This window comes from Chinchilla lanigera, unplaced genomic scaffold, assembly GCF_000276665.1.
Source record: "Chinchilla lanigera isolate Chin_1 unplaced genomic scaffold, ChiLan1.0 scaffold00005, whole genome shotgun sequence".
Lineage (NCBI taxonomy): Eukaryota > Metazoa > Chordata > Mammalia > Rodentia > Chinchillidae > Chinchilla > Chinchilla lanigera.
Genome location: NW_004955406.1, coordinates 11,876,391 through 11,887,466, shown reverse-complemented (window position 1 = coordinate 11,887,466; position 11,076 = coordinate 11,876,391). Strand labels below are relative to the sequence as shown.

Here is an 11,076-nt window from a genome sequence, read left to right as displayed (position 1 = left end):
AAAAAAAAAAAAAAAAAAAAAACCAAACCAAAACAAACATGAGAAATCCAATAAGCACTAACACATTTGTAATGGGGGACCTTAAAGCCCCACTCTCACAATTAGATAGATCAACCAGACAAAAAATTGACAAAGAAATATCAGAATTAAAACAAACCTATGAACAAATGGACTTACTAGATGTCTTAGGGTGTTCCATCCTACAACATCAGAATACACATTCCTCTGAGTGGTACATGGGATGTTCTCCAAAATAGATCACATATTAGCCCATAAAACGTGCTGAAGAGAATGTAGAGGAATTGAAATCATCCCATGCATACTATCTGACCATAGTGCAATGAAAGTAGAAATCAGAGGAAAAAGAAATCACAAAAACTACATAAACACATGGAAAGTAAACAACACCCTGCTGAACAACCAATGGGTCACAGATGAAATTAAACAGTATTTGCAACTAAATGATAACACTGATACAAAATATCAGAAACTATGGGATGTAATGAAAGCAGTCCTAGGACAGAAATTTATAGCAATGAACTCTCATGTCAAGAAAACAGAAGGAGCTCAAATAAATAACCTAATATTGATCCTCAAACTTCTAGAAGAAGAACAGGTCAAACCCAAAGCTCATGTGAGGGAGGAAATTACAAAGGTAAAAGCAGAAATTAATGCAATCGAGATTAAGAAAACAATACAAAGAATCAATGGCTTGAAAAGTTGGTTCTCTGAAAGAATAAATAAAATTATTAAACCATTAGCCAACTTCATCAAAAAGAGGAAAGAAAAAAACACAAATTTAAGCAATTAGGAATGAAAAGGGGAAAATCAAGATCCTACAGAAATGGATCCTACAGAAAGACATTAAGAACCTCTTCACGGAAGGATCCTACAGAAATCCTACAGAAATCCAGAAGATCATCCTACAGAAATCCTACAGAAATGGATCCTACAGAAATCCAGAAGATCATCAATACCTATTATAGAAACTGTACCCTAATAAGATGGAAAACACAGAAGAAATGGACAGATTACTAGACATAATCAAATTGCCAAAACTAAGTCAAGAAGATATAAAAAATTCTAAATAACCCAATATCAGTCAATGAAATTGATAATATAATTAAAAACTTAACAACAAAGAAAAGCCTAGGTCCTGATGGATTCACAGCTGAATTCTACAAGAAATATAGAGAAGATTTAATGCCAGTTCTTCTCAAATTCTTTAATGAAATTGAAAGCGAAGGAATTCTCCCTAACTCATTCCTGGAGGCAAATATTACCTTGATACCAAAACCAGAGAAAGACCCAACCAAAAAAGAAAACTACAGGCCAATCTCCCTAATGAATATAGATGCAAAAATACTCAATAAAACCCAGTCTGCACAAGAAAAACTACAAAGAATCAACAAATGGGATCTCACCTTATTAAAAATTTTTTTGTACAACAAAGGAAATCACCAACAAAGTAAAAATACCAGCCACAGAGTGGGAAAATATTACAGCCAGCTGTCCCTCAGACAAAGGACTTATATCTAGAACATAAGATATTAAAAAAATCAGGCCCCCAAATTCAAAGACCCAATCCAAAAATGGGCTTCTGAGATAAATACACAGTTCTCAGATGAAGAAATGCAGTAGTAAATAAATATATGAGAAAATGTTTAACATCACTGGTCGTTTGAAAGATGCCAATGGTGAGATTCCATCTCACCCCAGAAAGAATGGCTGTCATCAAGAAATCAACCAATAACAGATGCTGGAGCGGGTGTGGGGAAAAAGGAACCCTTTTCCAACTGTTGGTGGTGTGTAGACTGCTACAACCACTATGGAAATCAGTGTGGAGATTCCTAAAAAAAACTAGGAGTAGAGGTCCCATTTGGCTCAGCTATTCCCTTTTTGGGTATCTTCTCAGAAGAATTAAAAACATCATACTAGAGTGATATACGTGCACCCAGTTTTACAGCAGTACAATTTGTAATAACTAAATCTTGGAAACAACCCAAATGCCCATCAACCAAGAAATATATAAAAAAGATGTGGTCTTTTTATAAAATGGAGTACTACTCAGCCATAAAGAAGGATAAACTTGAGACTTTTATAGGTAAATGAATGCAACTGGAGACCATACTCATAAGTGAAATAAATCAGACCCAAATGTGTGAACATAGTGCAGTGTCACTAGTATGAGAAGCTGTAAGAGGAAATAGGATCCAAAATGTACAATAGATATTGTAGATTGGGAAGAAACTGTTCAAAAGAAAAGAGAAATTGTGATGGGGGAAAGGGAAAAAGAAGGAAGGGAAAAGGAAAAAAAATATATATATACACACACACACACACACAAAATAGTTAAGATAGCTATCCAGCTGGTTTCTCTTAGTTCACTGAAAAGAAAGTTTTGTCCTAATATTGTTTGTACAATATTTCATGCCTATAAATTGTACTCAGAGTAACTACTTTGAGGATAACAATATGCAATGCATTAATTATTGTTACTTTCCTATTATCTTGTTTTGAAATTCTCTTTTCTTTGCTTTAAAATAAAAAGAAGCAGAGCTATAAAAATATAACAAGGAAAATAGGTAAAAAAAAATGCTAAACAAGTTGGGAAGTCACTCTTGGTTGCATAAAAATTCCTCATTTTTATTCACAAAGTTAGAAACTACCAGATTTTTCCCTATGGATTTTATACTATGTCCTCCATTTCAAAGAAATAAGTTGTGAATATGTAATGTACTTAAATGAGATTGAAGGTCCACTTAAATGTATTAAGACGATGTAAAAGGGTTATTAGAACAGGAAACTGGGCTGAAATTCCTAAACCCTAGAGCTTCCTTGTGTAAATTTACATTGTGAGGTAAAGCACAGTGACGGTCCGTTAGACACTAAGTATTCAAGGTTTTTTGCAGTTTCACCATGTGATTAACTTGTGCGCCATTCAAAGTGGGTGATCAGCAACTGCTGTTGGTAACAAGAAAGGACTTGAGGAAAATCAAGATCAAATGAAGCAGTCACGTCCTATCTGATACAGGATTTGAGAAGCTGGACAGTCACCAGCAGGCACAGAAATCCTACTGCTGAATAACTGCTGCAAAGAATGTAATAATAATATTCACTCACTTTCCATTTGTGTATTATTTGTTCCAGCAACTATAAAGTTGTGAGAATGTAAAGACTTATTAAGTTGTTTGGACCTGTTGACTTACTAAGCGGAAATTCAGCGTGGGGGTGCTGTGAAGCAATCACCCACACACTAAAGGCCCCCTGAACCTTAAATGTTTGGGGAACTCCAGGAAAAAATCTTACTTTCTGTGTATATTTTATTCACTTTAAGCCTTTATTTTTTAAAAATATGTTTTAGTGACTATTACTCTTACAAAAATTAGATGTAAATATGGTATTTTCACACAGGCACATAATATATTATGATCATATCCAGCCTCCTACTACTCTCCCTCATTCTTTCTCTGAACTCTACAATGGATCATTAGCCAGAGTTTAATTGTTGCCAGCATGACGCACTTATGTACTTACTAAAAAGCCCACTTTATTGGTGCTGTCAGTCTCTACACAGCCCTTTATGCACGTATGCATTCCCCACCCCGCTTGCTTCCCTTCCCCACACCCTCTGTCTCACACACTGCTCAGCACATGAAAATGTCTTGGAATCCTAAGTGGTGCAGACGGCACAACGGTAGCACATACTTAAGTTGGCTGTGATAGTGCAGGTATAATCAGAACTAGTAGATAGAGCTGGATTATAATTGGGGCTGGATTAAGATGCTTCCTTAGCATCTGAGAACATGGGCCCAAGCTGATTCGAGACTTGGGCTGTGGCAGGACTCTGCTGCAGAACTTCTGTCCACTAGCAGCTACCTTCTACTTCTCAAGCCTATTCCTAACACATCCTCCAGACAACAACAATTCTGCTGGTTACAAGGCCATGGCAATTTCCTTATGACAGAGGGGAAACTCTGAGAAATAATCAGGGACTGAGGCTCAGTTTCTCCATCTGTAAAACAGATGGTGCTGAACTGGCCACCTGGAAGTGATTTTGAAAACCTGGTATTTATAACTGTGAATTTCACTGGGCATGGGATTAGCAAAAATGATCTAGCAATAGCATGGAGATCAAGAAATTTTGACACAGTTCATAGAATGAAACATGAAATACTTAACAACAGAAAAAAACAACAAAATCCCAATATAAGTTAGTAGAATTTCAGAGGAGGTTTGTTTCCTGCTTTCCTCTTGTGCCAAATGTGAGCATTTGGTAGACAACCACCCAAACCATTGTCTCAGACCATGCTAGAAGCTGTTGAAGAAAGTATTGTATTCAAGAGAACTCACTGATTTCCCTTTCCCTTGGAAGTATAAGTTTTCCACTTAAGATTTGGTTCAATTACTTAATAGTCTATGCAGAAGGGTACTTACCAGTAGTACTTACCCTTACAGAAGACTCAATGTCTGGTTTTATTGTGCCATCATGAGTACTCAAGCTCTGCTCCTTACTTTGGAACAGAGAGTTTCTTTATAGTTCCTCTGGGGTCATGCGCAGAGGAAGCTATGTTCTGGTGATGTGGTTCTGCTCTGAAGTACAACAACAAAACAGGAAAAATCCCAGCCCCACCTTTTTCATCCAAAGGAGACAGAGATTACATCTGGTTACTTACTTTATGTACTTGTAATTACTTTTGGCAATGGCTCTGCCAGTTAGAACTCTGGAGCAGCAGAAATCAAAACAGCAGGAGTCCCCAGCACACAGGACGAGCTTGGTCTAAGAGATAAGCAATGTTATGCAAAATTTGGAAGCCACCCTTATTTATATCTTACCCCTTGATTAATCGCAATAGTGAAATACCAATAGAAATACTGGCTGAAATGCACTTCAGGCTCATTCTGCCTGCAAGGTATAAATAAAGTTAAGGAGTTATCAATCCCATTGCTTACCAGTCTGACTCTTCAAAGGGACAAGAATAAAATAGGATAATCATGTTAATCGCTGCTACATCCAAACTTCACTTTTAAGAGTTTTGGTTCAATTAACATTCAGAGAAATGATTATTTAAAAAATTTATGCATCTCCCATGTTATTAAAATTCTTTTACATGTAGATGATTCCCCAGGCTCTTGGAGGAGTACAAGATGGACATGCGGGAAGGACATGGCATTTGAAATCACAAGTGCTGAGTTCAAATATTGTGTTCACCAGCCAGTATGAGAGCAATCTTGGAAAAACTGTATGGCTTCTTTTATCAGCTTCAGTTTCCTCAGTAGAAGATAAGTGTAGTAGTAGCTGCTTCAAAGAGTTCTGGTGGTTAGATGAAGTAACCTACATCCAGAGCCTTGTATGTAGTAAGGACTGTGGATGATGGTGATGGTGATGGTAATGTCTGTCACAGTCACTGAGAGCAAACGCCAAGGGAGATTGGCAGACTGAAGCAGAGAGAAGCTTCTGAAAAAATAAATCTTTTCTCTTGGTTTCAGTACTATAACTACAGATTTTGGTCCTGATTCTGGAGCCTGTTGTAAATAACTGAGTGTGTTTTTGCTCATTGGGATCACTCAAGTCGTATCTCTGGCTTACTAAACATCTGGCAAGGAGACAGCATTGTTACCTCTTCCTGCAACTGTGAAGATGATAATATTTGAATAACTTTAAACTTTATCCTTATCCAGAAAGTGAGCCTTCTAGGCTACTGTTAACTCATGTGTTCTTAAAAACCAAAATGTGTTTGACATTGAGTCAGAGATATGATGAGGGACAGGGTGACCACTGACATTGCGAGCTTAGCACCTCTCAGTGCTTCCTTTGATCTGTACGTGGCACACACCATGGAGGTCCCTAGGCCTTACCAGACATAGTGCTAATAGAAGAGATATCAAAGGACTTTAAGATGTGGTCAAGCATAAATGTGGCCACTTTATTATGTCATGTTTTCGACTTAGCTAGAGATTTATATTAATTAAAAGTGAGGAATTATCCTTCAGAGAAACCTTCACTTTCTGCTATGTGTAAGGTTTCTTTTCAGTTGTATATTAGGCCATAGGATGAGGAAAACTCTGTGTCTCCTTGTTCAGGTGGACCTAGATCCTAATAAACCAGATTAGTGGGATTTTCAGGAAATATTATGGACTTGTGCCTTCTAGAAATATGGAAGGATTGTACTGCATGGTCCCCTAGTGGTTGATTGGGATTGTGCAACTAGTCTGCTCAAAAAACTGAACTTAATGTGTGTCCTGCTGGGCTGGACCATTACATTGCCAGTGTAGATTCTATATGACTTTCTCTTCCTTCAGCGTGGTAACCAACAACTGCCTAGTGGCCTGGACCTCTGTGTGACTGTGGAGAGCAGAGCCTACCTGCACTGGACACATACATCAAAGAGAAAGAATCTGTTTTATCTGAAGGTATTGAAACTTGGGGATTGCTTATTCATGCTTGATACCTAAGCTCTTTTGAGTGAAGCACTGGCAGGCTGTTTCTTAGAATTTTCCTTTTCCTTCCTTCCTTCCTTCTTTCTCCTGCTCTGATTCGTAGTTGGAGCCATAGAATTTTAGAGCGGAAGGAGAGCACGCAATTTACCCAGTTTTAGCCTTGATTGTAAATTAAACCTACTGAGTACAATTACTTTCTCTTTCTCCCACATAAAACAAAGTTAAAATGCATACAACTGCCCACCTCTTAATTCCTTCACTCAAAGCTTCAAGAGGCTGTTTACCTGCACGAGTCATGCTGAGGGTTTGTGGCTTGTGCTCTTTGGTTTTTGCTCTTTTTTTTGCACACCCCTGCAGAACAAATGCATGGAGAGGATCTGGAGACAGCAGAAGGCCTACGAAGGCTGGGCACTGTGCTGAAACGTGCCTTGTGTCTGCCAGCATTGCTGAGGCAGTGACCCACGCCTCTACCATCCAAAGACTGGAGCAAAGAGCAGTCACTCTGTTTACATTTCTTCAGGTGTCTTCATAGCTTCATGGGAAGCTTGTGGGGAGGCTGCATTAGCAGTGAAGGGTGTATTCCGTGTCTGCCTGAGGAGTTTGCTGTTAGCTGGAAATGCCATGGTATTTTAGAATAGTATGGTAGAGTGGGGTGAAGCAGAAAAGGAATCAGAATCCCTTAACATTCTTACAGGTGGAGTGGGATAATCATCCCCACTGCACCTAACATACAAGGCTTTGGTAAGGATTACAGGCGATAATATTTGCAGAAATTCTTTGTGAATGCTACAGAATTCAGTGAAGCCTCAGTAGTTGCCCTATCTTTTTCTGTCTTTTCTTTCTTTCTTTCTTTCTTTCTTTCTTTCTTTCTTTCTTTCTTTCTTTCTTTCTTTCTCTTTCTTTCTCTCTTTCCTTTCTTTTTCTTCTTCCTTTTCTTTCTTTCTTTCTTCCCATCTTGATATCTCCAGACATACCAGAGCACCTGATAGTGAGTAGTGCTTAATACATGTTAAACACATAAGTTAATATGTAGCTGTATGTTCTTGCTTGTGGTGTTTATCTAAGGCTATTCCATGATGTTATGAGTCTGGTACAAGTTAGGACTCCAAATTTGTCCCTTGTGTGACAAATCCTTTAAACGAGCCTTTCTGAGCTTAGGTAACCTGAGAGCTTATTTGAAATATATGTGATATGGGTAGCAGCTGGGGTCTCCCTGTCCTTAGTTGCAAGTCCTTAACTTGACAGCTCTCCACCTGGCTTCTATTTACTTCCCCATGGTCTATACTATTATTGTTCTGACTCATCCCAATCTAAGCAGAGAGTTTAGCTGCTTCTCTGGTCTACAGAAAAGCCTATCTCAACTAAATTTGCTCTGTTTAAGAACTTTACTGAATATTCAAACAGCTGCACAGAGAGATCTCATTGTATGCCATAGAGCATTGTACCCATCCAATGGCTCTGTTCTTCTTCTTCTTCTTTTGTTTTTTTCTTTTTTTTTTGTCTTTTTGAGACAGGGTCTCGCTATGCCGTTCAGGCTGGCCTTGAGCTCATTTTGTAGCCCAGGCTGGCCTTGAACTCCCAACAATCCTCCTGCCTCAGCCTCCTGAGTTTTGGGATTATAGCTGTGCACTACCATCCCCAGCACTATCCTTCCTTTTTGTTTTAATTGTTTTTCTCTTTCTTTCTTTCTTTGTTTTGGTGGTACCAGGAACTGAACTCAGGACCTTGCACTTGCTAGGCAGGCACTTAAACCACTGAGCTATATCCCCAGCCTTTTTTTTTTCTCTTTTCTGTTTAAATAACTTAGATATTTCTCTCTTTGCTAGTGAAGAATGCAGTTCTACTCAAACTTATGTCCCTCATAGTCTACATTTTTATCCTCCCTGCCTTTGTTTCTCAAATAAATGCAGTTCTCATTCTTATTCAGATACCTTAAATAACGACCTTAATACCTGAACTGACATAATGCTTATTAACATTAATATGATATATTGTTAGATACAAATATATTAAAATCATTTCAGTTTTTCTTTCACAAGTATACTTTATCAACTTTTTAAAACTCCTAGGGATCATTTCTATCTTCATTGCATAGAAAGGGGGCAAAATTTATTAACATGATGTTCCATCTTGGATGTAAGGCAGTTACTGGGAAATGCTGAGCTAATACATGAGTTCTTCAATGGTTTCATCACCTTGTATACCTTTCATTTAGCTCTGGTTTGAGTCTCAGATGGTGCTGGCTAAAAACCCCAGTGGGGCCACTTACAAGTCACATAACTTGGGAAAATCATTACTCTAAGTCTGTTCCCTGATGCATAAGTTGTCAGAAATAAAAAAATTAAATAAGAAGGAATCATTTTATAAGATCATTGACATTTGGTATTTTACCCAGCTTACTTAGGTCGCTACAACTTAAAATAGCTCAACATCAAGAGGAATTGATCCTCGTCCACAACCAGCCACCTTCTCCTGAACATGAGCTCAAAGTAGAGAGATATCTAACAACGAAAGTCCTTTAATTAGTTATAATTAAAGTCTGTGCCCCAAAGATGTACCATAGGTAAGTGGACATTGAAGTATAGCACTAGAATGTAAGTTTTAGCTGTATCCGTGTCACCTCATGGATAGAGCAGCCAGTCCTCACAGTGGTTTAGCTGAACAGGTGGTAGAGACAGTACCAGCTCTAAGTTTCTCTGATGGGAGGAGAAGTCCTCAATGGTTCTGCTGAATCGTATTTGAATTGCACAGCAGTCTCAGCTGTTTCTATCTAGCCCTTCTTCTCCTCTTTCTTCTCCTCCTCCTCCTCCTCCTCCTCCTCCTCCTTCTTCTTCTTCTTCTTTTTTGTCTTTCTGAGACAGGGTCTCTCTCTGCAGTTCAGGCTGGCCTTGAGCTCACTTTGTAACCCAGGCTGGCCTTGAACTCACGACAGTCCTCTTGCCTTAGCCTCCCTAGTGCTGAGATTACAGATGTGCGACACCATGCCCAGATCTATGCAGACTTTCTTCCTTTTGTCCTTCACTGAGAACCAGATTTGCACTGTGGCCTGATCATTCTTCCAGCTTTTCCTATGCTCTCCCTGTTTTTCCTTTCAAAGGTATTTTCCTTAATAAAACCCTCAATCCCATTTTGTATCTGACCTGGTTAGGTAGAATCAGATCTTAAAAACCTTTTTTTTAGCTTCATTCGTGCTCCCACTAACCATAGGGCAGAGTAAACAAGATAAAGCATTCTGCCTAAGTCTGCACTATCTGCCTCTGGGGTGACAGCCAAAGGTTACAGACCAGTAGCAGCATGCTCCTGGATGAAAGACTGGCTTCAAGGATAAATTTTTCTCTTGGTCATGTTTTAAAAATAATTATTATTTCAAATAATTGCTTGAAATTTCATTACGTATAATAGTTTAAGCATTTCATTTTTAAGTGTGTTTATCAACGCAGAACAAATGTGATATTTCTGGCTATTGATAGAGAAAACAAAGGAACTAGCATACAGCAAAGGAGAGTTGATATAAAAGATCAGTAAAAAGAAGAGTCACAAAGAAAGATTTTTGAGGAAACCGTCTCCAGCTAACATCTTTTGCAGAAGAGCAAACACTGTCAACCATAGCATAAGCACCAGAACTGGACATGAGGAGGGTTTGGCATTGAGGAATGAAAAGTGTTACAGACTAATCTCCAAAAGCGGTTTTTTTTTTTTTTGTTTTGACAGACCCCAAATGAATGGTTCCTAAATTTAATGTGATCAGGAATCATCTGAAGAGCTTATCAAACTGCAGACTTCAGCAAAGATTCTGATTCTTTGGGTCTGGGTTATTGTCACATTTAAATTCAGAACTTCCCTCAACAGTTTGTCTGGGATAGTTTGATGTTCAGGATATATAGAAGTAAAAGGATAGACGGGCTCAGTTTTTCACAGAGGCTCAAATCAATGATTTGTCTTTAAAAAGAATATTTTGAATAATTTCAAGAGATTTCTGAAAATTTCTAAGGCTGTACATTTAATAATAATTTTGGAGTTGTTTTTTCCCTGTTGGTATAGTATCAGCCTAACAAATGTTCAGTCTTTTCCACTGTAGAAGGCCAAGTACTAACGCTACCTCAGTGGCAGAGGTGATGACAAAATGAGATGACCTCCGTGAAACAGTTAGGACAATACCTTGTATATGACAAGCTGGGAGTTGGCAAACCTTTGCTGCAAAGGGTCAGATGGGCAATGTGTTAGGATTTGTGGGCCACCTGTCCCTGCTGCAGCTGTGCTCAACTCTGCACAGAAGCAACGGGAGACAATGGCTGGGCGCGACTGCATTTTAATAAAACTATTTCAGGAGAACAGCTGGTAGCTGCATCTGGCCCCCAACAGGAGTTTGCTGACCTTTGCAGTTAAGGCTTATGATCTTTAAGAACTGGCAAAGTAAGCAGGTCTTTTTTTATTAAGAATTAAGTACGTACATCATTTGTGATTTTTTTTGGAAAAGAATTTGCTCATAGGAGCAATGAAAACAATATTTTGAGCATAAATGTTGGTATTATTTCAATGAACTTTACAAAAAATTTTCACCTAGAGAGAGTGCCTTTACATTGTTCTAGGCGGGTGGTGATGCCACAGCTGGCACACAGAGCCCTCTCTCTCAGC

The 11,076-nt window shown here is 38.5% G+C and overlaps 1 protein-coding gene across 2 annotated transcripts in view; it reads right to left on the bottom strand.

Annotated features, from left to right (window-relative positions):
• Positions 1-4,811, bottom strand: part of Fmo1 (flavin containing monooxygenase 1) — a 33,220-nt gene extending 28,409 nt beyond the window's left edge. Inside the window, exon 1 of one of the 2 annotated variants that reach the window (XM_005374832.2) lies at positions 4,677-4,811. The gene's annotated coding sequence lies outside the window, so the exon portion shown is untranslated. Of the gene's footprint in view, positions 1-4,450; positions 4,594-4,676 lie in introns of those variants that run through there. The other variant, XM_005374833.2, reaches the window with a different exon arrangement.
• Positions 4,812-11,076: the final 6,265 nt, after the last annotated feature.